Below are 22,690 nucleotides of genomic sequence, written 5' to 3' on the forward strand. Positions count from 1 at the left end.
TGCCTTTCCAGACCCAACATTTGTTCTGGTACTTAGTGGTGAGGAAGCTCACTTTAATTAAGTGTAGTCATTCTGAGAAGGGCAAAAGGGCTTCAACTCTTCAACTTTCAGCTTTGGAAATGAGTAAAATTGGGAGTTTCTCTTTATCATGTTAGAAAATCTACCACATTGGCTGAATGTGGTGAGAAAACCTACTCCCTTGTTTAAAACAGACAATAATGCAACCCATATTTGGTCAGCTAAACAGTTTTTTACTGTCTCCCCATGTGCGTTTTTTCTCTCTTATATTTTCTTTTAATAATTAATGATACTAGGACTATATTAAGTGGTACCTCTTTATCTCTCTCTCAGTAATAAGGTGGGGGCTAAATCATTTACACTTATTAATACATAAAATTAGGACTATATTATAATAAAGTTGCATGTCCCACACTGAACATTGGCATAATATGTTTTCATGTCATTAAATATTAACCAAATATTAAATCCACATCTTAATTGTTGATTACTTCATAATATTTCAGATACAGACATACCATAATTTATAACAGTTGCCCTGTGGTTGAAAGATTTTTACTAGTAGATGAAGATTTTCAGTAGCAATAAGTGAAGAAAAGTTATAAAAATTATTCATTATGACAAGTGGAAATTAGGTTCTAGTAGCAATATTAAAATTAAATCATGTATCACATCTTAAAAATTTGTTATCTTCCTATGATAAATGCCTCCCTCGTTATTTTGAACTAAATATGCTACTCTTTTTTACTCTTTACTCTCAAACTTTAGAAAATGTTTCACAAAATGTATACTTAGTTATTTGATAGCAATTTATAATTACACATTACCTGCTAGTCTCTGACAAATATGTTGGTTAAGTGTCCACTTTTGTTCAACCTTTCCACAGGGGACTTGAACATCACAGTCAGTCTCACACATAGTGTCCAGCTGTGTGTCATGTTAGAGATATCATGCATGACATCGCCCCCAAAATGCATTTCTTAAAAAAAAACTTTCCTGCTTAACAAAAAATAACAGTATCACACCTAAAATTAATAATCATTCTTTAATATCATGTAATAGCCATTACATTATTCAAATTCACTAAATGTTTCCCTGAATGTCCTTCCCCACTTCTTTGTCCAAACCAGGAACCAGTCCTGGACCACACATTGCACCTGGCTTTTATGTCCTCTCTCTAGCTTTTAATCCAGCCTCCAGTCTCTTCATGGGTAGCTTCTTATTGCAGCTGCTTGGCCAGTGGCCTGTAGAGGCCCCCTACATTGCTTGCCAGTGATATCATTTAGCTTGTTCCTCTCTCCCTTGTATTTCCTGGAAGTTACATCTACATATTGATTAGATCCAAGTTAAACATCTTTGGCTAGACTGCATCACAGGGGATGCTGTGACATCAGAATTCATTACCCCAGGAGACATGGAATAACTTGTTGTCCCACTATTCCTGATGCTAGGATCAACCTTTAGGTGAGGGTGATGGTGGTCTGATCCATCCATTGTACAATTCTGTTTTTCTCCTGAAGACCCGAACCACATCAGCCATGTTACTTTGGCACCATACGGATGTCCAAGTCCCATCAACCGCTCCCCTAACGTCTCCAAGCACAGGTTGATAGTTCTTGCCTGGATCTACATTCTCATTAGGAATTGCAAGATTATGACTTTCATCCTTCTACATTTAGCTGGCATTCTTCAAGCTTTATGTTGTCAACTGGAGCTATTTGCTTACCTTGAAATATAGTTTCTACCTGAGGACATTAGATGCACTTTTCTTTCAGTTACACAATGTCAAAATAAGACATTGGTATTAGCTGCCTTGAATGAGTTTCTTCTGGCAGTATTCTTTCTGAGTATCATTATGGACTCATGAAAATACATTCAATGCGAGTGTGTTTTTATTGAATTATTCTTGGGTCTCATAATACTATTCTCACCAGAAAGCAAAGCAGTCAGAACTGAGTTTGATTTAAAACAAAGTTTCAAAACAAGAGTAGCTCCAAAGATAACATTCTGGAAAGAACTACTTTCCTAGAGAACAAAGGCGAGATCATCTAACAAATTACTGTCATTATTATTTATATCTGTGCTCCCTCCACATCTTCAAGATATGGGAGAATTCCAGAAGTGTGTCTGAGGGAAGGCTGCAAGCCATGAGAGTTCTCCGTGCTGGTTGTCAGCAATGTTTCGACTGCGGCTGGCATAAACTCAGATCCAGCATCAAAAGGTAGTAGATCGGCCCATACTTTAAGATGCTTCTAAGCCTCCAAAGCCATTACTTTTTTTCTTACTTGCAGCAAGTAAGCTTTCTTTCCCACAAAACAGATTGTAGAAGCAGGAGGATCAGAGCCCATGTCAGATGGTTCCCTCAGTAAGTCACTGTTTCCCCGTGAGGGTTGGTGGAAGAAGTGCTGAAGAGAATGGTGTTGTTGTTGTGAAAATCACTCCTAAGGAGGATAATGTGGGGAATCCCATCTACTCCATGCCCTGCATGGTCCTGCAGGTTGCACTTTGATCTTGTCCTGTGTCATTATTGGTCACTTCCCTGGGAAGCAGATCTGTTGGAAGGGAAGCCACCACATCCCAGATCCTCACTTGGTGCATGGCCAAGGTTTGTTCCCCTCCAGTGGAGGCTGAAGGGTTTTTCCAGGCTGGTCTGTCTGTTCCTGGCTGGTACAGATGGAGGATGCAGAGGCTACAATTAATTTGTAAGTTTCTTCAAAGGAAGAGCAAAATACATAGAACCAATTCACACGGCTTTAAGACTCACTTTACCTCCCAAGAACAGAGACCATGTCTGTTTTCATCATTGTGACACCAGAGTCTAAGACGGTGCCTCACATATATATCAGGTGCTCAATACACATTTGATAAACGAGCTTGATTACCAAAAGTCCATAGCTGGTCATACAGGATTTTTATCTTCTCAGGAAAAATGAGCTCCATAAGAATGACAAAGATAATGACCACCAGGTGGGGAATAAAATACTTTGACAACAACTCGGCACCTTAGGCAAGCCACATGGCTTTTTTGGATCTTGGTTTTCTACGGGACAGGTTTGTAATAAATTATATAAATGGCCCTCACAGCTTTTGGCTTCTATAAATAGGTTTCATTTTTAGGCAAGGGGTACATAAATTTTTCTAGTTAGTTACACTAAGAGACGTAAGTTATGAAGCCTAAGAAAGTGGTAGAATTCATATCAGTTATATGCTTTACTGCTAGTTTATGGTCTCAGCTATGCTTCTACTTATCTGTGACTTTGCCCCTTGTATCTGCAAATAAGCAGGCACAAGAATGTAAACACACACACACGCACAGAGAGGCACAAGCACACACACACATCTTTGCAAATATAATGCTATAATGCATTATCGCAAGGTCTACTTACTCATAGGACTTCTTTTACACATTCCCACCCCTCCTCAGCACACATTAAAGCTGTAGAAAATGGTTTTTATTGTAGGCTAGCAGCCAGTTAGAAAGAACTTTCAGGAGTAAGGCAGGTATATTTGGCTGGCTTCTGACTGCGAAAATACAAACACTCATCAAACCAAACAGCACTTCTGGGCTTCCTGGGCTTTTGCATTTTAATCACTGTTCCCGATTTTACTCACAATCTCTTCTCTTTCAACATTAAAAATAAATCCTCTCTTGAACTTTTGCCCTCTGAAGTTTTGATCTGGTAGGGAGTTTTTTGGTTTTTTTTTTTTTTTTTTTCGTTTTGCTTCTTCACAGGCTTTCAAAATAATTATCATACCCACAGGCAGTCTCTGTACTGATACTAGGCAGGCTTGGAATAAATGCCACTCCGGGGCCCTCTCTAGTGTCCATCCCTGCCTCTCCTAAGCACTTCTATACAAGGCCAGTGTACTTGGATCCTGTGCTGAACAGAGGTATTTCATTTTCCCTTATCTTCTCTCTAAAAATAATCCTAACTAAAAGACCCAGAAGAAATATGCCCAAATGAGAGTCAAGCACAAACATGTTGGCAATGGACTAGATCAGAAATCAGTGGAGATTTCAGCAGAAAATCTCTCCTAGCAGCAGGAAAAATACGTGATTTTTAAAATTAAGAAGGGAAAAGATGAAAATGGTCAACGAGTCTGTACTCATTACTTCAACTCCTTGGGCCGGGTTTCCTTGCTGAGGCAACCCTTTAGGAGACTAGGCGAGAATGCAACCTTTTCCTACACCCCAAAGCTCCACTCAGAGCCTGTCCTGTCTTCATCATTCGTTTTTCGAGATGACTCTGCACGTTCCATGTGCTCTGTCACATGGTGGCCTCATACTGAAGCATACGAGCCTGGCCTAATTATTTTGACAAAATCTAAATTAATAAGAGATTAATTTTAGGCAAACAAAAGCTTGCTTTACAAAGGGAACCTCACAATCATATTAAGAGAAAAGCAGGTTTTTCACATTTGCTGGTGTTATTATTTTCATCACCTACCAAAAAACAAAAGCATTTATGAGATAAATGTCCATTCACCATCTGAATTACCTTAGGATTCCAAAGTCCGTTCCTTTTCACTGCTGTTCTTCCCAACTAACACACACACATACACACACACACACATTCTTGCACATGCCTATATGCACATACACCCTTATATAGACTCATGGGCACACGCTCTTCTCATGGCATAATTTCTTGAAAAAGAAAAATTCTTGCAAGTATACATTTTACTTTATTTTTACTTATTTATTTGTTTATTTATTTATTTATTTATTTATTTATTTATTTATGTATTTACTGAGACAATGTCTGGCTCTGTCACCCAGGATGGAGTGCAGTGGTGCAATCCCAGCTCACTGCAACATCCACCTTCCAGGCTCAAACCATCCTTCCACCTCCGTGTCCAAGAAGTATACATGTTAAAATCTACATTAAATTTTTCTTTTTCTCCCCCTTAAAATTACAATGCCTGGTCATCATACTGTGATCATTAGACACTATTAGAGTTGTATTCTATGATTAATATATAATTAATGCCATTCTATTTCAAATTTCCCAAATTCTTATTTTTCAAAAATGAAGTGAATTTTATTTCAGTTCTGTACATTATTAAGAATGCTATATATGGGCGGATCACTTGAGGTCAGGAGTTCAGGACTAGCCTGGCCAACATGGTGAAACCCTGTCTCTACTTAAAATACAAAAATTAGCCAGGTGTGGTGGTGGGAGCCTGTAATCCCAGCTACTTGGGAGGCTGAGGTACGAGAATTGCTTTAACTTGGGAGGCGGAGGTTGCAGTGAGCCAAGATCATGCCACTGCATGCCAGCCTGGGTGACAGAGCAAGACTCTGCCTCCAAAAAAAAAAAAAAAAAGCTATGTAATATTCTCTGTGAAAGATCCGCTTTCATTCATTCATTGCTTTTTTGTCATTTGAAAATGAGAAAACTACTCCATTGGTGTTTTTTTTGTTAGTGAAAGTACCAGCATAGGCCATATTCAGTGGCTCACATCTGTAATCACAGAATTTTGGGAGGCCAAGGTGGGAGGATCAATTGAGCCCAGAAGTTTGAAACCAGCATGGGCAAAATAGGGAGACTCTGTCTCTACAACAACAACAACAAAATAGTCAGGCACCATGGCTCGTGCATATAGTCCCAGCTACCTGGGAGGGTGCGGCAGGAGGATCACTTCAGGCAGGGAGTTAGAGGCTGCAGGGAGCTATTATCTCACCACTGCACTCAAGCCTGGGAGAGTCAGATGTCCTTCTGCTAGATACGAATGGAGTAGAATATTTAGACCAGACTTTTAAGTTCATTATTACATGAAAATTATCTCTGCGTAGCAAATTTTTAAAAACAGGAAGAGATTAGTTCCCATTTCTGCCTCACATGTTGTGTATCATCAATGAGCACCATCCAGGAGAATAGAAATCCTGCCTTTTGTTTTTAGATTCTACTGTCAGAGCCATTTTTACTTTTACCCGTGAAATAACTGAGCAATACCTCCAACTATGTCCATATTTCTTGGAGAGCTCCCTAGAGTCCAGAGTTCACAGTGAGTGCATTAATCACAAAGTAAGTACGTAAAATCAATTTCCTCTGAAAACCACAATTTACAACTTTAAGTGAACAAACACCGATTTCTGTGGCAAACATCTCATAACAAATATTTGTATCCTCAAGGTTCAAGTCAACAATTCTTAGAATTATATTTTTAATATGACATTACTGGAAAACTCTTTGCTCGTTTTAATAAAGACAGACTCAACCTTTTGGCAATGAGATACAAGTTCAGATTTAACAAAATTCTCTATCTTTCTCTTTTGGATCTAAACAAAGGCACTTTCAAAACAGTTGTGTCTATAGCTTCTTATTTTCTCAGGATTTCCATTTGTAAAGCATTGAGGTTGCTCATTTTTCATTCTGTAGTTTATAGAGCATATGAGTACAGTTTACAAAATATGGCATGTGATTTTAACTTTAACAAATGATAAAAAATATATTAGGGATAAAATAAATTATTTCCATGACACTGGGTAAAAACATAAGTATGTATTATTCAGCTCAGTACCTGTCACTTTGACTGTTTCTGTGTCACCATACTTACTCCAGCATTCCTGTACACTAGTCCTCCAGATCTTCCCTTGACCTTGGAGCTCATATTGAAGCGTTAATTCCCATTCTGGCTACAGTATTTATAAGTATAAGCCTTGTAGAATTTTTCAGAGTAAGGAAGAGCAACACAAAATAATCTTATGAAGCATAAGACGCTTTTTCTTGATAATACACCCCGACAGCTGTTAAAAAAAGCCAAGTATGGTAGCATTTATTTTTAATCTACTATTCATATACTTATTTACTGTTCTTGGAAAGGGATGTAGACAGTATTTTTCTTCTTGAAAATTGAATGTGTAAAGGAGTGAGATCCTGGAAAGACTTTTTTAAAATTATGGTAAATTGATTTAATTCATTTCTTAAGAAAAACACAAAATTAGCAGACATTAAAACCAGCAATTTCCTTTATAAAATGATCATTATGACTAACCAACTTGAAAAATCACAGAACACTTTTTTTTCCTTACATAGCAGCGATGAAAACCAAAAACAAATAAACTATGGACTTGGGGTGATAATGACTTGTCAATACAGTTCATTAGTTGTAACACGTGTACCACTCTGGTGGGGGGATGCTGATAATAAGGAGTGGGAGGCATATGTGGAAACAGAAGGTTTATGAGAAATCTCTCTACCTTCCTCTCAATCTTGTTTTGGACCAAAAACTTCTCCAAAGGATAAGATCTACTTTTAAAAGTTGTCTTTTGGCCTATTTGTCCAACGACATCTCTAGCAGGTTTTTAAAATGTTTACTTCAAATATTTAAAATTCAGTTTTAGTCTATTAGGCAATTTCGTCAATGTGATTAACTCCTAGGTTGGTATAACAGTCCAAAAAGTCAGGTATGAGGAAAACATCCCTTTTATTTTTAAATTTAATTTAATTTAAAGTCCTGGGACGTGCAAGTTTGTTACATAGGTAAACATGTGTCGTGGTGGTTTGCTGCACTTATCAACCCATCACCTAGGTATTACGCCTCACATGCATTAGCTATTTATCCTGATGCTCTCCCTGCCCCCAACCCCCAACAGGCCCCAGTGTGTGTTGTGTTCTCATTATTCAGTTCCCACTTATAAGTGAGCATATGCAATGTTTAGTTTTCTGTTTCTGTGTCAGTTTGCTGAAGATAACAGCTTCCAGCTCCATCCATATCGCTGTAAAGGACATTAACTTGTTCCTTTTTATGGCTGCATAGTATTCCATGGTATATATGTGCCACATTTTCTTTATCCACTCTATCATTGATGAGCATTTAGGTTGAGTCTGTGTCTTTGCTATTGTGAATAGTGCTACAATGAACATACATATGCATGTATCTTTATCATAGAATGATTTCTATTCCTTTGGGTATATACCCAGTAGTGGGATTGCTGGGTCAAATGGTATTTCTCATTCTAGGTCTTTGAGGAATTGCCACACTGTCTTCTACAATGATTGAACTAATTTACACTCCAACCAAAGTGTAAAAGTGTTCCTATTTCTCCACAGCCTTGCCAGCATCTGTTGTTTCCTCACTTTTTAATAATCACCATTCTGACTGGCATGAGATGGTATCTCATTGTGGTTTTGATTTGGATTTCTCTAATGATAATGTTGAGCTTTTTTCATATGTTTGTTGGCTACATAAATGTCTTCTTTTGAGACACGTCTGTTCGTGTCTTTTGCCCACTTTTTAATTTTTTTTTGGTCTTGTAAATGTATTTAAGTTCCTTGCACATTTTGGATATTAGACCATTGTTACATGGATAGAGTGAAAAAATTTTCTCCCATTTTGTGGGTTGTCTGTTCACTCTGATGATAGTTTCTTTTGTTGTGCAGAAGCTCTTTAATTATATCCCATTTGTCAATTTTTGCTTTTGTTGTGGTTGCTTTTGACGTTTTCATCATGAAATCTTTGCCTATGCTTATGTCCTGAATGGTATTGCCTAGATTTTCTGCTAGAGTTTTTATAGTTTTTGGTTTTACATTTAAGTCTTTAATCCATCTTGAGTTAATTTTTCTATAAGGTGTAAGGAAGGGGTTTAGTTTCAATTTTCTGCATATGGCTAGCCAGTTTTCTTAGCACATTTATTAAACAGGGAATCCTTTTCCCATTGCTTGTTTTTATCAGGTTTGTTAAAGATCAGATGGTTGTATGTGTGCAGTCTTATTCTGAGATCTCTATTCTGTTCCATTGGTCTCTGTGTCTGGTTTTGTACCATGCTGTTTTGGTTACTGTAGCCTTGTAGTATAGTTTGAAAGCCTCCAGCTTTGTTCTTTTTGCCTAGGATTGTCTTGGCTATATGGACTCTTTTTTGGTTCTATATGAATTTAAAATTTTTTTTTTTTTTCTAATTCTGTGAAGCATGTCAATTGTAGCTTAACGGGAATAGCATTGAATCTATAAATTACTTTGGACAGTATGGCCATTTTCACCATATTGATTCTTCCTATCCATAAGCATGGAGTATTTTTTCATTTATTTGTGTCCTCTCTGATTTCCTTGAGCAGTGGTTTGTAGCTCTCCTTGAAGAGGTCCTTCACTTCCCTTGTTTTCTGTATTCCTAGGTATTTTATTCTCTTTGTAGCAGTTGTGAATGGGAATTCATTCATGATTTGGCTCTCTATTTTTGGTGTATAGAAATGTTTGTGATTTTTGCACATTGATTTTGTATCCTGAGACTTTGCTGAATTTGCTTATCAGCTTAAGAAGCTTTTGGGATGAGACTGTGGGGTTTTCTAGGTATAGGATCATGTCATGTGCAAACAGAGACAGTTTGACTTCCTCTCTTGCTATTTGAATACGCTTTATGTCTTTCTCTTGCCTGATTGCCCTGGCCAGGACTTCCAATACTATGTTGAATAAGGGTGGTAAGAGAGGGCATCCTTGTTTTGTGCTAGTTTTCAAGGGGAACAGTTTCAGCTTTTGCCCATTCAGTATGATACTGGCTGTGGGTTTGTCATAAATGGCTGTTATTATTTTGAGGTACATTCCATCAATACCTAGTTTATTGAGAGTTTTTAATGTGAAGGGATGTTGAATTTTATCAAAGGCCTTTTCTGCCTCTATTGAGATAATCATGTGGTTTTTGTCTTTAGTTCTGTTTATGTGATGGATTACATTCGTTGATTTGCATATGTTGAACCAGCCTTGCATCATGGGGATGAAGTCAACTTGATGGTGGTGGATAAGCTTTTTGATGTGCTGCTGGATTTGGTTTGCCAGTATTTTATTGAGTATTTTTGCATTTATGTTCATCATATCCCTTTGATTTTTTAAGACACGACTTAATTTTTAACTTGAACTCTCATTTTCTGGGGAAGGCAGAGAAAATCCATCAATTTGTTCCCTATCCACCCTTCGGTGACTTTTCCAAGAAGCTGGGCTAAGTTCCAGTAGGAGAAAGCCCTGTAAGTTGACAAGTGCGTCTGACATATTATAATTATGTTTTGGTGGCGGTTGTTACTGGTTTTTTTAAATTATTACTTCAGATTAGATGAATGGGATGAGGAGAGTAGTATAAAGAAGGGAATGGTGATGATTTTGAGTTATTTCAGATGTAATCCTAGGAGGTGCTGGAAGCAGCAGGAGAGAGAGGAGAACTCATAAACAACTCTGAATCATCTCATTGGCAGATAGTGATAAAATGGTTAGTGGTAGAATGAGACCAAGACACTCTTGTGGATTATGAGTTCTCTTTAGATGTGTTGAATATAAATAGTTTTTGAGAATTCCACTTGGAGAATACCTGTAAGTTCCTGCAAATATAAATTGGGAATGCAAATGAGAAGTGTGGTTGGAGATGCAGATTTTTTTTTTGAGACAGAGTTTCACTTTTGTTGTCCAGGCTAGAGTGCAGTGGCACCATCTCGGCTCACTGCAACCTCCGTCTCCCAGGTTCAAGCGATTCTCCTGCCTCAGCCTCCTGAGTAGCTGTGATTACAGGCATGCGCCACCACACCCGGCCAATTTTGTATTTTTAGCAGAAACAGGGTTCCTCCTTGTTGGTCAGGCTGGTCTAGAACTCCCAACCTCAGGTGATCCACCTGCCTTGGCATCCCAACGTGCTGAGATTACAGGCGTGAGCCACCACGCCCAGCCGGAGATGCACATTCGATGGTCATCCTCAGATGCGACAGATGAAACCCTGGAAATGAATGGAATTACACAGCCAAGGGGGATACATGGTAAGACAAAGCAGCTGAGGAGAAATTTCAAGGGATACCAATTTTCAGGGGTGTGCAGCAGAGGAGCCAAACATGGACAGCAAGAAACTATAGAAAGGAGAGGGCAGAGTAGCAAAAGCCCAGGAAACTGTAGAAGAGGAGGTGTCCATGGTGCAAAATGGTGCAGACCTGAGATAAGGCATTCGATTTGGCAGCCGTTAGCTCATTGGATGGCTTTTGAGAAGTCTGTTTCAGTAGGGAGGAGGAGAGAAAGCCAAAATGCGAGTGAATGACAGATGAAGTGCAAGAAGTCAACAGAGGCCACTCTCTGGAGGAGTTTAGCAATAAACAGGAGGAGGAGGTTAGGGCAGCTGACTATAGAAAAGGTGTGGACAAAGAAAGGGTTAGTTTAGCATTGTTTATGGTTTATCATTGTTTATGGTTTGTCATTGTTTTATTTTTTAATGTGGAGGAGACTTGAGAATGACTTTAAACTGAGGAAGGATCAAAGAAAAGGGAAGAAGATGAAGACATAGAAGCCAAAAAGAAAAATCTTAAAGGATAATTGATGGAGCTTGGTCCTAGCAGAGGTAGAAGGGCTTAGATGAGAACTAGATCTAGTTAACCTTGGACAAGAGTTCTTGCGAATCAGTAGAGCAAGAAGAGAAGAAAATACATGGGTGTCCTACAGGAAAAGATGAGAGCTTAGAATCTCTTTGTAGCCCCATGACACTTATTACATGTTTAATAATTTTGCTCTCTATATCTGTGAAAAGAGTAAATAGTAAACCATGAATGATAATCATTGCTCTCAAAGTAAGTCACACCAAAATTTCTATGCACCTTGCCTCAAAAAAGATGTTTCCCCTAGTGTAGCAAGAAAGTGAGCCTAATGTTCATAATATTCCTACATGATGTACCTTTGTGTCCCTCAAAAAATATATGGTGACTTTCTGTTTAATTTTACTATTAAATATCTGAATGGGACCTGCCCAGTGCATCTAATTCAAATCAAAGAAATTTTGACAGGACCTTACCAAAGCTAAGCATGCCTGCTCAAAGAAAGCTCATGCAAAGGGTTATGAAACAACTAATCAACCACAAGTAAAGCCCTTCCTTCTGTTCCACCTACCCCACCTTCAATGTGAAAGCCCTGGGTATCTTCAGCCATCTGGAGAAAAATAAAAAGAAGAAAAAGCTAAAAATAGTGGGCTGCAACCAAAATGAAAATATCTGAATGTTGGTAACAGTGTTTGAAGAGGAAAGGGCATGTTCCTTTGAGTGGTTTCCATCTAGGTCTCGTGGCCTGAAATGTCTGCCTAACTTCTGATTTAAAGAGAACAGAAATGAGTACTGGCTCTTAGAAAGAAGGTACCTTGATTGGGGTGAGCACATAAAACAATGGAAAAAGTGACAAAAGGGGCTTTTGTATTACCTTTTGTTTTCTCTTTTCATCATTAAACTGTAAAAGTGATGCCTGTTTGCTTAATAAATAAATTCAGGTTACGACATATATAAAGTAGGGATCAACCACCTCCCATCCCTGCTGCCACTCTAGCACCTCTTCCCACATTTTGATGTGAGGAATTTATTGCTTTACCTTTCCAAATTTGTGTGTATGTGTGTTTATAAAAATGGGATCTTACTATTCTCCAACTTGACTTTTTTTGTTTTCACTATATGTTATGGAAATCTTTCCATGTCTGTGCACATGGATTCTTCCTTGTTCTTTTGACAGCTACAGAAAACTACTCTTTTATTGCTCCATAATTGATTTAGTCATTCCCCCATAAGAGGATCATTTAAACTGTCTCAAGACTTTTTACCACAGAAAAAGCTGCTGTAAACATCTCTGTACATACACCTTTGTGGTCTTGTTGTTTCTTAAATAAATTCTTAGAAGTGAAGGCAAATTGCTGGCTTAAAGGGTGTGTACATTTTCAGTTTTGATGAAATTCCAGATTGTCCTCCAAAAAACGTCATACTAGTTTATCCTCCTACCAACAGTTTTTAAGAGTGCCTTTTTCCTCATGCCCCAGACACTACTGGGTGTTAATACTCTTTAAATATGTCCTTGCTTATAGATAAAAGTACTTTCTTTGAGCAGAAGGTTAGGGATATTAAGGGAACTTCCCTTCTAGAAAAGTAGCAGGAGAATCATATGTTAAGATTTAAGAGAAGTGGGGGAGATGAACGTGTGAGGACTAGGAAAGCTTTAGGAGACAGCCACTTGGGTGGAGTGGAGCAGGAGCTGACCCACAATGTCCAACCATCTAAAAAGCCCAGAGAAAATTGGGGGGGAAAATGTCAAAAAGTTTTTATGAAGCCAATACAGTTGGTTACGTGACTTTTCTAGTTTGCGAACAAGAACAAAAAAAAAAAAAAAAGAGAGAGAGAGAGACAGGGTCACCCAGGCTGGAATGCAGTGGTGCGATCATGGCTCACTGCACCCTTCACTTCCTAGGCTCAAGCTATCCTCCCGCCTCAGCCTCCCAAAGTGCTGGGATTACAGTTGTGAGCCACCGTACCTAGCCAGGAAAAATTTAAGGTTGGAATCCATCAGTATGTTAAAATTGAGTCATCTGGTGAGAAATAGAAACTTCTCAGGGTTAAAGGATCGCACGAAGGCTCTGACTTGAGACCAAAGAGAAATGAGTCAAAGAGAAGGACTCATGGGCCAGAAGAAAATAGAAGTTTCAAAGATCACAGCTGGCCAGGAGCGGTAGCTCACTCTTGTAATCCCAGCACTTTGGGAGGCCCAGGCGGGCGGATCACAAGGTCAGGAGTTTGAGACCAGCCTGGCCAATGCAGTGAAACCCTGTCTCTACTAAAAATACAAAACTGAGCTGGGCGTAGTGGTGGGCCCCTGTAATCCCAGCTACTCAGGAGGCTGAAGCAGGAGAATCGTTTGAACCCAGGAGGCAGAGGTTGCAGTGAGCCGAGATCACGCCACTGCACTCCAGCCTGGGTGACAAAACTAGACTCCATCTCATTAAAAAAAAAGCTAAATCAAGTTAGAGGCAAGGTTTAAGGGCAGTGAGAGAGTTAGAGCAATAGTCAGAGAGTTGGTGATGATTAGCGAGGAGCATTTCCGAGTTCAAAATTTCAGCAAGGCATGGAACAGCTGCTGGCTATGATGGGGTGTGGGGAGCAGACAGGTGCTGAAGTAAAGTGGAGCTAAAGGTTTCTGAAGAACAGCAGGTAGAGTCACGACAAAGGGGTGCTATGTGGGTCATCCATCAGGGATGGCAAGACAGGGTGGAGTCATTCTGCAGGTCACCTGCAGAAATCCCAAGGCCTGATTGAGTATGCTTGAATGAGTGAATGATCTGGATGCTGAAGGGTTGATGGAGAAGAAGGAGCAGCAGAGCAAGAAACAAGAGCTTCATTGAGGGAGGGCTGGTTGAGAGGTGCTTCACTCAAGGGTCAGGAGGTGACTGTGAAGCATGCACAGACTACCACCCACCCACAAGTACAAGTGTTGGGAGGGGGAGGGTGGAGAAAAGGAAACTTTCTCTTTGGTGAGGAGTCTTCAAGGAAAAAGCTGATGATCTCAGGACATCAAGAAATATATTGTGAATCCCACAAGACATTCACTGGAAGCTGGAGAGGAAAAGTGTTGATTAGGATTTCTATCAGGCAATTTGGGGACACTGAAATGATTGAATGTGGATCAAGGGAATTAGGAATCAGGGTATCCAAGAATGGATAGAAGGAAGGAATGGTCCACATGGAGCTTTCCAGTGAAGGTGTACTGGTGCCTCTCCATGGTGATGCTGCTGGGAGGAGGTGTGAGAGTGAGACGATCAAGTCCCTCCATTCTGCAGGGACTGGGGAGACTGTGTATTTGTCTGGTAGCCTCCGCATACTCATGCATGTTCTTCCATCAACTCACTACATGACCTTGTAAAAGTCACCTACATTCACTTAGCCTCCATTCTCTCTCTTCACAAATAAGAGTAATCATAGTATGCATCTCATGAGGCTGTTTGAGGATTAAACATAGCATGTTAGACACGAAACATGTGTTACTGGAACACAGTAAATATGCAATCAATTAAACTATAATTACTCACATTGTAGAAGGTTTTAAAACATATATCCATTTTGAAGGGGAAAGTTTTCACAATATTGTAAATTCTAAGTAACAAATACAACAGGCACATGGAAAAATCTCTCAACACACAAACACAACCTTCTTATGTGGATATGACAGCGATCCTAGTAAAAACAACTATCTCCATGGTTTTGATGGTTTCTCTTACGCAAAATCAATTATAGAAATTCATACATTAAGTCTCTTAAAATGCAAAATTTTTCTGTCTTATACATGCAGATATTTAAGTTCATGTTGTCTTCTGGTTTATATTCAGTCTCACTGTTTTAAAATAAAACCAAATTATATCACATAAGAACAACTGAGAACCATTTATCTTCATTTGTATACATGAAAAATATCAGCTCTGTGTATGTTAGCTGTTCAAAGTTACTCTCCACAGTCTTATTTGTGGATGATTTAATGAAGATATTCCTACCACGTTTCTGCTAACCCTGTACGTGGGTTAGTTTTGCAGGCTGACCGGGTGGAAGTCAGATAAATTCCCTCCATTCCTAGAAAGACATTCTCCAATTAGCTTAACACTAGTCCCTTAGATTGGTGTCTTAGCTTCAATGATAGCAGTAGACCAGATATGAAAGTTTTCTTTATATCACCCTGGATTTTAGTGTGTTCAGTTATTTTTTTCCCTGTCCAGGTCATTTGTTTTCTACTTAATATTTCTAGCAAAGCAGTGACATTTTGGCAACATTGGCTTCTAAAAGTAGATGCTCACCTAACATTTAATCTCTTGGGGTTTGTAAGGAATCCACATGCTGGGCTGTTTCACAGCAAACTGTGCCCGAGTTTGCTACGTTCCCTCTGTCCTTTCTACCTTGCTTTTCCCAGGCTAACATTTGCTAATCCCTGAAGATTCAATTCAGGGATTTTCCTCAAAGCTTTCCCTGAAACCCTACATTGAGCTAAGTGCTCCTTGCCTGGTTTCCTAAAAGGTGACTACATTATATGGACATGACATGATCCTCTAATGGGTCTGTCTGTCCTGCTGGATGGATAGCATCCTTGAGAGCAGGGACTTTGCTTCATCTTTGTTCTCCTAACAACCAATAGGCACTTTAGACACAGGACCGATGGCCTATAAAAATGCTTGAAATCAGAAATACACAGTTGCACCTGAACAACATGGGTTTGAACTGTGTAGGTCTGCTTATACATGGATATTTTTCGATTAATATATTGGAAAAAATTTTGGAGATTTTTGACTATTTGAAAAAACTCAAAGAAATATCAAAAAATTAGGATTTTAATTAATGCATAAAATATATGTACAGACTGGTCTATTTTATAATTCACTACCCTAAAATATACACAAATCTATTACAAAAACATAAAATTTATCAAAACTTATGCACAGAAACACTTAGAGAACACATGGCATCATTCACAGCAGAGAGAAATGTAAACAAACATAAAGATGCAGTATTAAATCATAACTGCATATAATTAACTGTAGCACACTTTGTACTACTGTAATAATTTTGTAGCCACCTCTTGTTGCTATTGCAATGAGTTCAAATGTTTCAAGTATCAGCTTAAAATATCTATGAGGTTAATTATCTCCACCTGAGCAGTTCATCTCTCCAGTAAATTATGTATCATAGTAAAAAGTGATCTCCAGCAGTTCTTGCAAATTTTGTGTGTGGTGCAATACTGTAAGCCTTAAATAACATCATAGGACTCATACACAGTGTCACTAATGATGCTGGAAGTACTCCCAGTAAACAACATAAAGTCATGATATTACAAGAAAAAGTTGAATTACTTGATATGTACCACAGATTTAGGTCTGCGGCTGCAGCTGCCCTCCAGCATAAGGACCACTGTAAAAAAGAAGAAAAGGAAATTCATGAAGGCGTCACTGCATCTACTCCAGTTGCTGCAAAAACCTTGTACTTTTGGTGAACTACCTTTTAACCTTGTATTAAAAATGCAGCTTTCATGTGAGTGTAGGATTGCTCTAAAAAAGGCATCTCTAATATAGTTTGAGAAAAAGTTAAGTCATATATGAAAACTTAGAGAAAAAGAAAGATGAAGGATCTAAAGTCAGAGAATTTAGTGCCAGCAAAGAATGGGTCGATAATTTTAGAAAGAGGTTTGGCTTTAAAAATATCAAGATAATGAGAGAAGCAGCTTCTGCCAACTAAGAGGCAGTAGGTGAGTTTCAAGACACCACTAAGAAAATTATTGAGGAGAAAGGATAGCTGCCTAAACAGGTTTTTAATGCAGATGAAAATGCCCCCATTCTGGGAAAAAAGATACCACAAAGGACATTTATTCGTAAGGAAGAGAAATGAGCACCAAAATATAATAGGAAAGGATTATCTAACTCCACTGTTTTGTGCAAATGCAGTGAGGTTTATTATCAGGACTGTTCTTGTCTATAAAGCTGCAATCTCTGAGCACTGAAGGAAAAAGGTGAACACCAGCTGCCAATCTTTTGGTTGTACAAGAAGAAGACATGCACAACAAGCACCCTTATTCTGGATTAGTTCCATCAATGCTTTTGTCCATGAAGTCAGGAAGTACTTTTCCAGTAAGGGACTGACTTTTAAAGTTTCCTTTTTTATTGGACAATGCCCCTGGCTACCAAAACCCCATGAGTTCCATGTCAAAGGTGTTGAAGTGGTCTACTTGCCCCCAAACACAATGTCTCTAATTCAACCTCTAGATCGGGGTCATAAGGACCTTTAAGGCTCATTGCACATGGTTCTTTATGGAAAGGATTGTCAATGCTATGGAGGAGAATGCCAGCAGAGAGAACATCATGAAGGTCTGGAAAGATTACACACCACTGAAGATGTCATCATTGCTACAGGAAAAGCCGTGAAAGCCATCAACCCCGAAACAATAAATTCCTGCTGGAGAAAACTGTGTCTGGATGTTGTGCATGAGCCAAACAAGGAAACCATGAAAGAGATTGTAGATATGCAAAATAAGAATGGAGGCAAAGGGTTTCAAGGTATGACCCTTGGAGAAAGATTCAAGAGCTAATAGACACCACACCAGATGAATTAGCTGAACACAAGTTGATGGAGATGAGTGCTTCTGAACCAGTAAGAAATGATAAGATGTAGAAGTAGTGCCAGAAAATACATTGACATTAGACAATCTGGAAGAAGGGTTTCAATTATCCAAGACTGATTTTAACTTCTTTTATGACATGGACCCTTCTATTATACAGGCACTGAAACACGCAAATGGTGAAAGGACTGGTACCATATAAAAACATTTTTAGATAAACAAAAAATAAAAAGTCAGATGGAAATTATGTATTTTCATAAAGTTACACTGAGTGTGCCTTTCTCTCCTGACTCCCCTTCCACCTCCTCCAACTCTTTCTCCTCTGCCACCCCTGAGACAGTAAGACCAACCTCTCTGCTTCCTCTTCCTCCTCAACCTATTCAAAATGAAGACTTTTATGATGATCCACTTCCACTTAATGAATAGTAAATATATTTTCTCTTCCTGATGATTTTCTAGTATTTTCTTTTCTCTAGCTTACTTTACTGAAAGAATATAGTATATAATACATATAATGCATAATACATGCTCATGAACTATTTATGTTATTGGTAAAGATTCCAGTCAACAGCAGTCTATTAGTAGTTCACTTTCAGGGGAGTCAAAAGTTATATGTGGATTTTTGACCGTGCATGGGGTCCACAGCACTATCCCTTGTGTTGTTCAAGGAACAACTGTAAATGCTTGGGCTCAAAATATAAAAAGAAACCTATAAATTAGTAATTGTTTTATGGGATGTCTTCAAAATGTAGCATTAAGTCAACTAGAATTCAATCAGTAGTTATATAAAAACATAAGAGTTAAGTCATGAGAACTAAATAATTCATTCTCAGAAACTCCTAAAAGTTATATAAATCACCTCAAAGTTACATTTAACATGGGAAATAGGGATAGCTGAATATGTCTGCTGCCTTATGATATGCTTTCTAAAAGAGGGCATGTCCGGGGCCAAAAGCAACCCACAAACACAGTATCTGGAACCCAGTAGGAATTCACAAATGTTTGTTGAGATGTTCCTGTTTATCTCCAATTCAGTTCTGCAAGCATAGCTCAGAGCTTATTAAAGGCCGGCCATACTATGTTATTATATAATCAATATTTCTTCCTTCAAGGAGCTTGCAATATAGTAGTGGGGAAAACAAACTCATATAAGTTGGCTAAGAATGACATTTCCGTTTGAGTTCACTTTATTTTTCATATATTATTTATCCAGCTCACTGAGAAAACTTCCAGTCATGAACACAGCTTGCACTAGGCTATTCAGCTCTTCCAATAGGACTACACAGCCCTGGCTTTGTAGGCAAAACTTCCTGAGCAAATTTGATTTTTTGTTTCCATTTTCTATGATGAAATGCAATCGGTGAATACCCTTACATTGACAACAGTCCAGGGAAACATTTATTGAAGACCACAGATCTAGGAAGATCCACATTTCTGAATAAGACACTCTTCTTAAAGGTGCTCCACCCTTGTATAAGCTGTCAGTATATCTCTTTTTGTAGTTTGCCACTTGTAATAATAATAAATCTAAATGTACATCTCTGGACACTTCTACTGCAGCACCTGATGAAAATGTGGGTTCCCTGTTCAGGACAACTCTCAATTTCACAATCATCACACTCACCCACAACTTTTCCACACTCCTGTTAAAACCTAACCCAAATTCCACTGCCTTCTGGAAAACTTTTCTGAATCTCTCCTCTCCAGTCTCAACAGAAGTGAACTATCTCGCACCCTCTCTGAACTACCCTACTACTAACTGTCTGCTTTGAAATTATTCTGCAAGTTTGAATTCTCCCTTGACTTGATTATAAGCCCATTTTTGAAAGAGACCAATCCCATCTTGTTCATTGCTCCCTTCCCCATTGTGTCTTGCGAGTCCAGCTTCCCATTAACAGCTGCTGAATGTACAGACTGAACTTGTGGGTTTAACTGAAATGTATATGCATAAGGGAGTATGGAAAGAGGATTTGGTGCATATCATCATCTTTATAATTTTTCTTGTTCTCTACAAGAAGGTATTCCCCACAACCAATTCTCAACATTTTTTGAGGTAGGCTTCTCCTTTTGATGGTTTTGGTGTTTGTTCCCTTTGGGGTGTTGTTAATGCATTGAGATTATCAGTGAAACTAATCTGTAATTCGGGCTAAGTAATTGCCAACATCCACACATCCTTCCAGGGAGTTGTGTTTCATGGTGAACCACTTCCTCGTTTGACCTCCTTTAATGCATGTGATAGTGATTTCACTAATTTAATTTGTCAGCACTCTCCAATACTCTGCCGATCATTAAGGTATTTTGAAAGCAACTGAAAATAGCCTCTTGCCTACTGCAGGCCTACTCAAATGCTGTATCTCCTGTAAAGAGCCCTTTAATCTTGGCCATTCTCTTCTACACGGTCTTGGCTACTTTCTCAGTAGCCAAGATGTGGCAAGATGGGGAAGTTGAAGAGAACTTGTATGGTAGAATTTCATGCAAGAAGTCATGCTGCAAAGATTCTGTCTTCTTAAGAATAATCTCCTAAATGATTTCCCCTATTTTCCACCTACTACCAGTTCGGTATTTCTCAAACTTTTCTCTTTCCCATATAACCTTCAAGATTTTTACATTTTCTGTGTATCACTTATATATATTTTTTTACTTAATCATTTTCTTCATTTCCTGTTTCTACTTAAGTAAAGCCTCACCTTAGTCCCCCCACACCCCCCAAAAATTTATAGTGTGGGGGCAGCTGGGGCTTTCTGAGTCCCTCCACTTCTTCCCTCAGATTTCCCCCTCAGATTTTTTACTCAGACTCACTATCATGGCCACAGAACTTTGCACACAACAGGGGTTCTGTAAATAGTGGCAGAATGAGTGAACCTGTTGACATCCCTGAGGAGGCCATGATCAGCTTCCCATTCCTCCTTTTGCCAAGTCTAGGTTGCAAACACCCTGAAATTGGTGGTCCTAGTATTATGACTGGTAACTTATAAAGTTATGAGAGTCTCATTTCATAATAATATACAAAAAAGTTATCTTCATTTTATTTATGTTGAACACTGCTAAAAGGTACAAAATGGACTTGTGTACCTCCCTCCAAATTCACACACACACATACACTCACACATATACGCATTTTAAAAAACTGTCACAGCAATTTAAAAAAAATAAAAACAGAGCCTAAGAAGATCACTAGTAAAGTAGGGTGGAGCTGTTCTCCCTCACGGCTCGAATTGTTTGCTTTGGTGACCAACCCACACTAGTAAACAACCTGAAGTACAAGTTCAGCCTTTTCATGAGCCAAATTCATCACTTTAAGACCAAAAATACATGTTCACATTTGCTGTCACTAGTTAGACAGCTTATGTAACAACATTCAACTCTGTTGGGTAGATTGGCTAACGGTGATAATCTCCTTGGTATGGAAGATTTTAGATTAAAGCAGAATTTTATATTACAATAACCAGCTGATGGAGTTTTGCAGAACAACTTTAAAAATCCCCAAACCACAAATGTAATATTTGCATTATACATACACTCCTTTCCTTCCCCTGAATTAATAACACTTCGCAAGCACAGGATTTGGCCTGTGAGAAAATAAACGAGCTTTTCAGCAATGCGAACTGATGAACGACTTTGTTTACTGATCAGTCATAAAAGTTTTTGTGAACTTCATCTCGCACCCACAACACCTTGTAAAGTGACCCTCTCACTATGTGAACACAACGAATGTCTACAGAGGAAAGAACCAAGTATTATGAGGATTAACTACTGGAATGGAATGTGTCTATTAATAGCTCATAATAGGCACTAAATAATGGCAACCATCGTTATCAAATTCAACAACACTCACTAAACAGAAATGGGGAGGTGGGATGGTAAAGGGGAAGTTTAACTGAGCTTGGAAGGGGTTAATATGCAGGGTTGAGAGAATCTGCCCTTAGGAATCTTGCAAGAAGACAGGGATTCTGCCCAAATGCCATTGCAGTGCCAAGGATAGGGAGCCTAGCCAAAGGTGAAGTTGGGCATACCCACGCCACTGCCTCCAGGCCATCCTTCCATGCCTTGGAGTGCTCCAGGTGACACACAGGAGAACCTTGCTTACTGTTCTTGACCCAAGGCTTGAGATCCTTCTGTGGGCAAATGCCTGCACATCACCTCTGGATCATCTGAGTGAAGGACTCTGAGTTCCTGGTATTTGCAATAAGAGATCTCATCCTACTCTTGTCCTTCCAAGCCAGCGTTTCTAAGAGTGGTCCTGATCTGTGATCACTCCTGGAACATTGGTTAAAAACCACAGATCCCAAGGACCCAAGTTAGACTTGTGAATCAGAATTTCTGGAGATGAGGCCCGGGAATTTGCTCAACAAGCTTCCATAGTGGTTCCAGGCATATGGAACCTTTTGAAATTCACTGCTCTTGGAGAAAACCCATGCTTTTTGCATTTTTTTTTTTTTAATGGGAAAAGGTTGCTAGAGGCTTTTAACTAGAAATATAAGAGAAGATAATAACAACAACGACAACAGTAATAATAACGGGCGGAGTCGTAGGGAGGGGTCGTTTGAAGCTGTACTTGAGAATCTGCAGGCGTTGGTGTTGTTGGCCTGTCTCAGCCACCCTGATGCTCACGTAGGAACTCCTGAAAAAAAATATGTCTGAGCCGCGCCGTATGAGACCACTGAAAGGTCTGGGATGTCCATTGCACCCTTGGGGTCGCCTAGGCCACAGGAAGTTTTGGATGAGAACTTCCCAACAATCCACAAGCCGATGCCCCGAAGCACGCAAGCGCGGTGGCGGCCCCAGGCAGCTCCAGGAAGCACAGCCCTCCGGTTACCTT

General features: G+C 39.1%; 1 protein-coding gene across 7 annotated transcripts in view; it reads left to right on the forward strand.

Moving 5' to 3' along the window:
• Positions 1-22,690, forward strand: part of LZTFL1 (leucine zipper transcription factor like 1) — a 95,358-nt gene that overhangs the window by 53,751 nt on the left and 18,917 nt on the right. The window lies entirely within an intron of this gene.

Source organism: Papio anubis, chromosome 2, assembly GCF_008728515.1.
Source record: "Papio anubis isolate 15944 chromosome 2, Panubis1.0, whole genome shotgun sequence".
Classification (NCBI taxonomy): domain Eukaryota; kingdom Metazoa; phylum Chordata; class Mammalia; order Primates; family Cercopithecidae; genus Papio; species Papio anubis.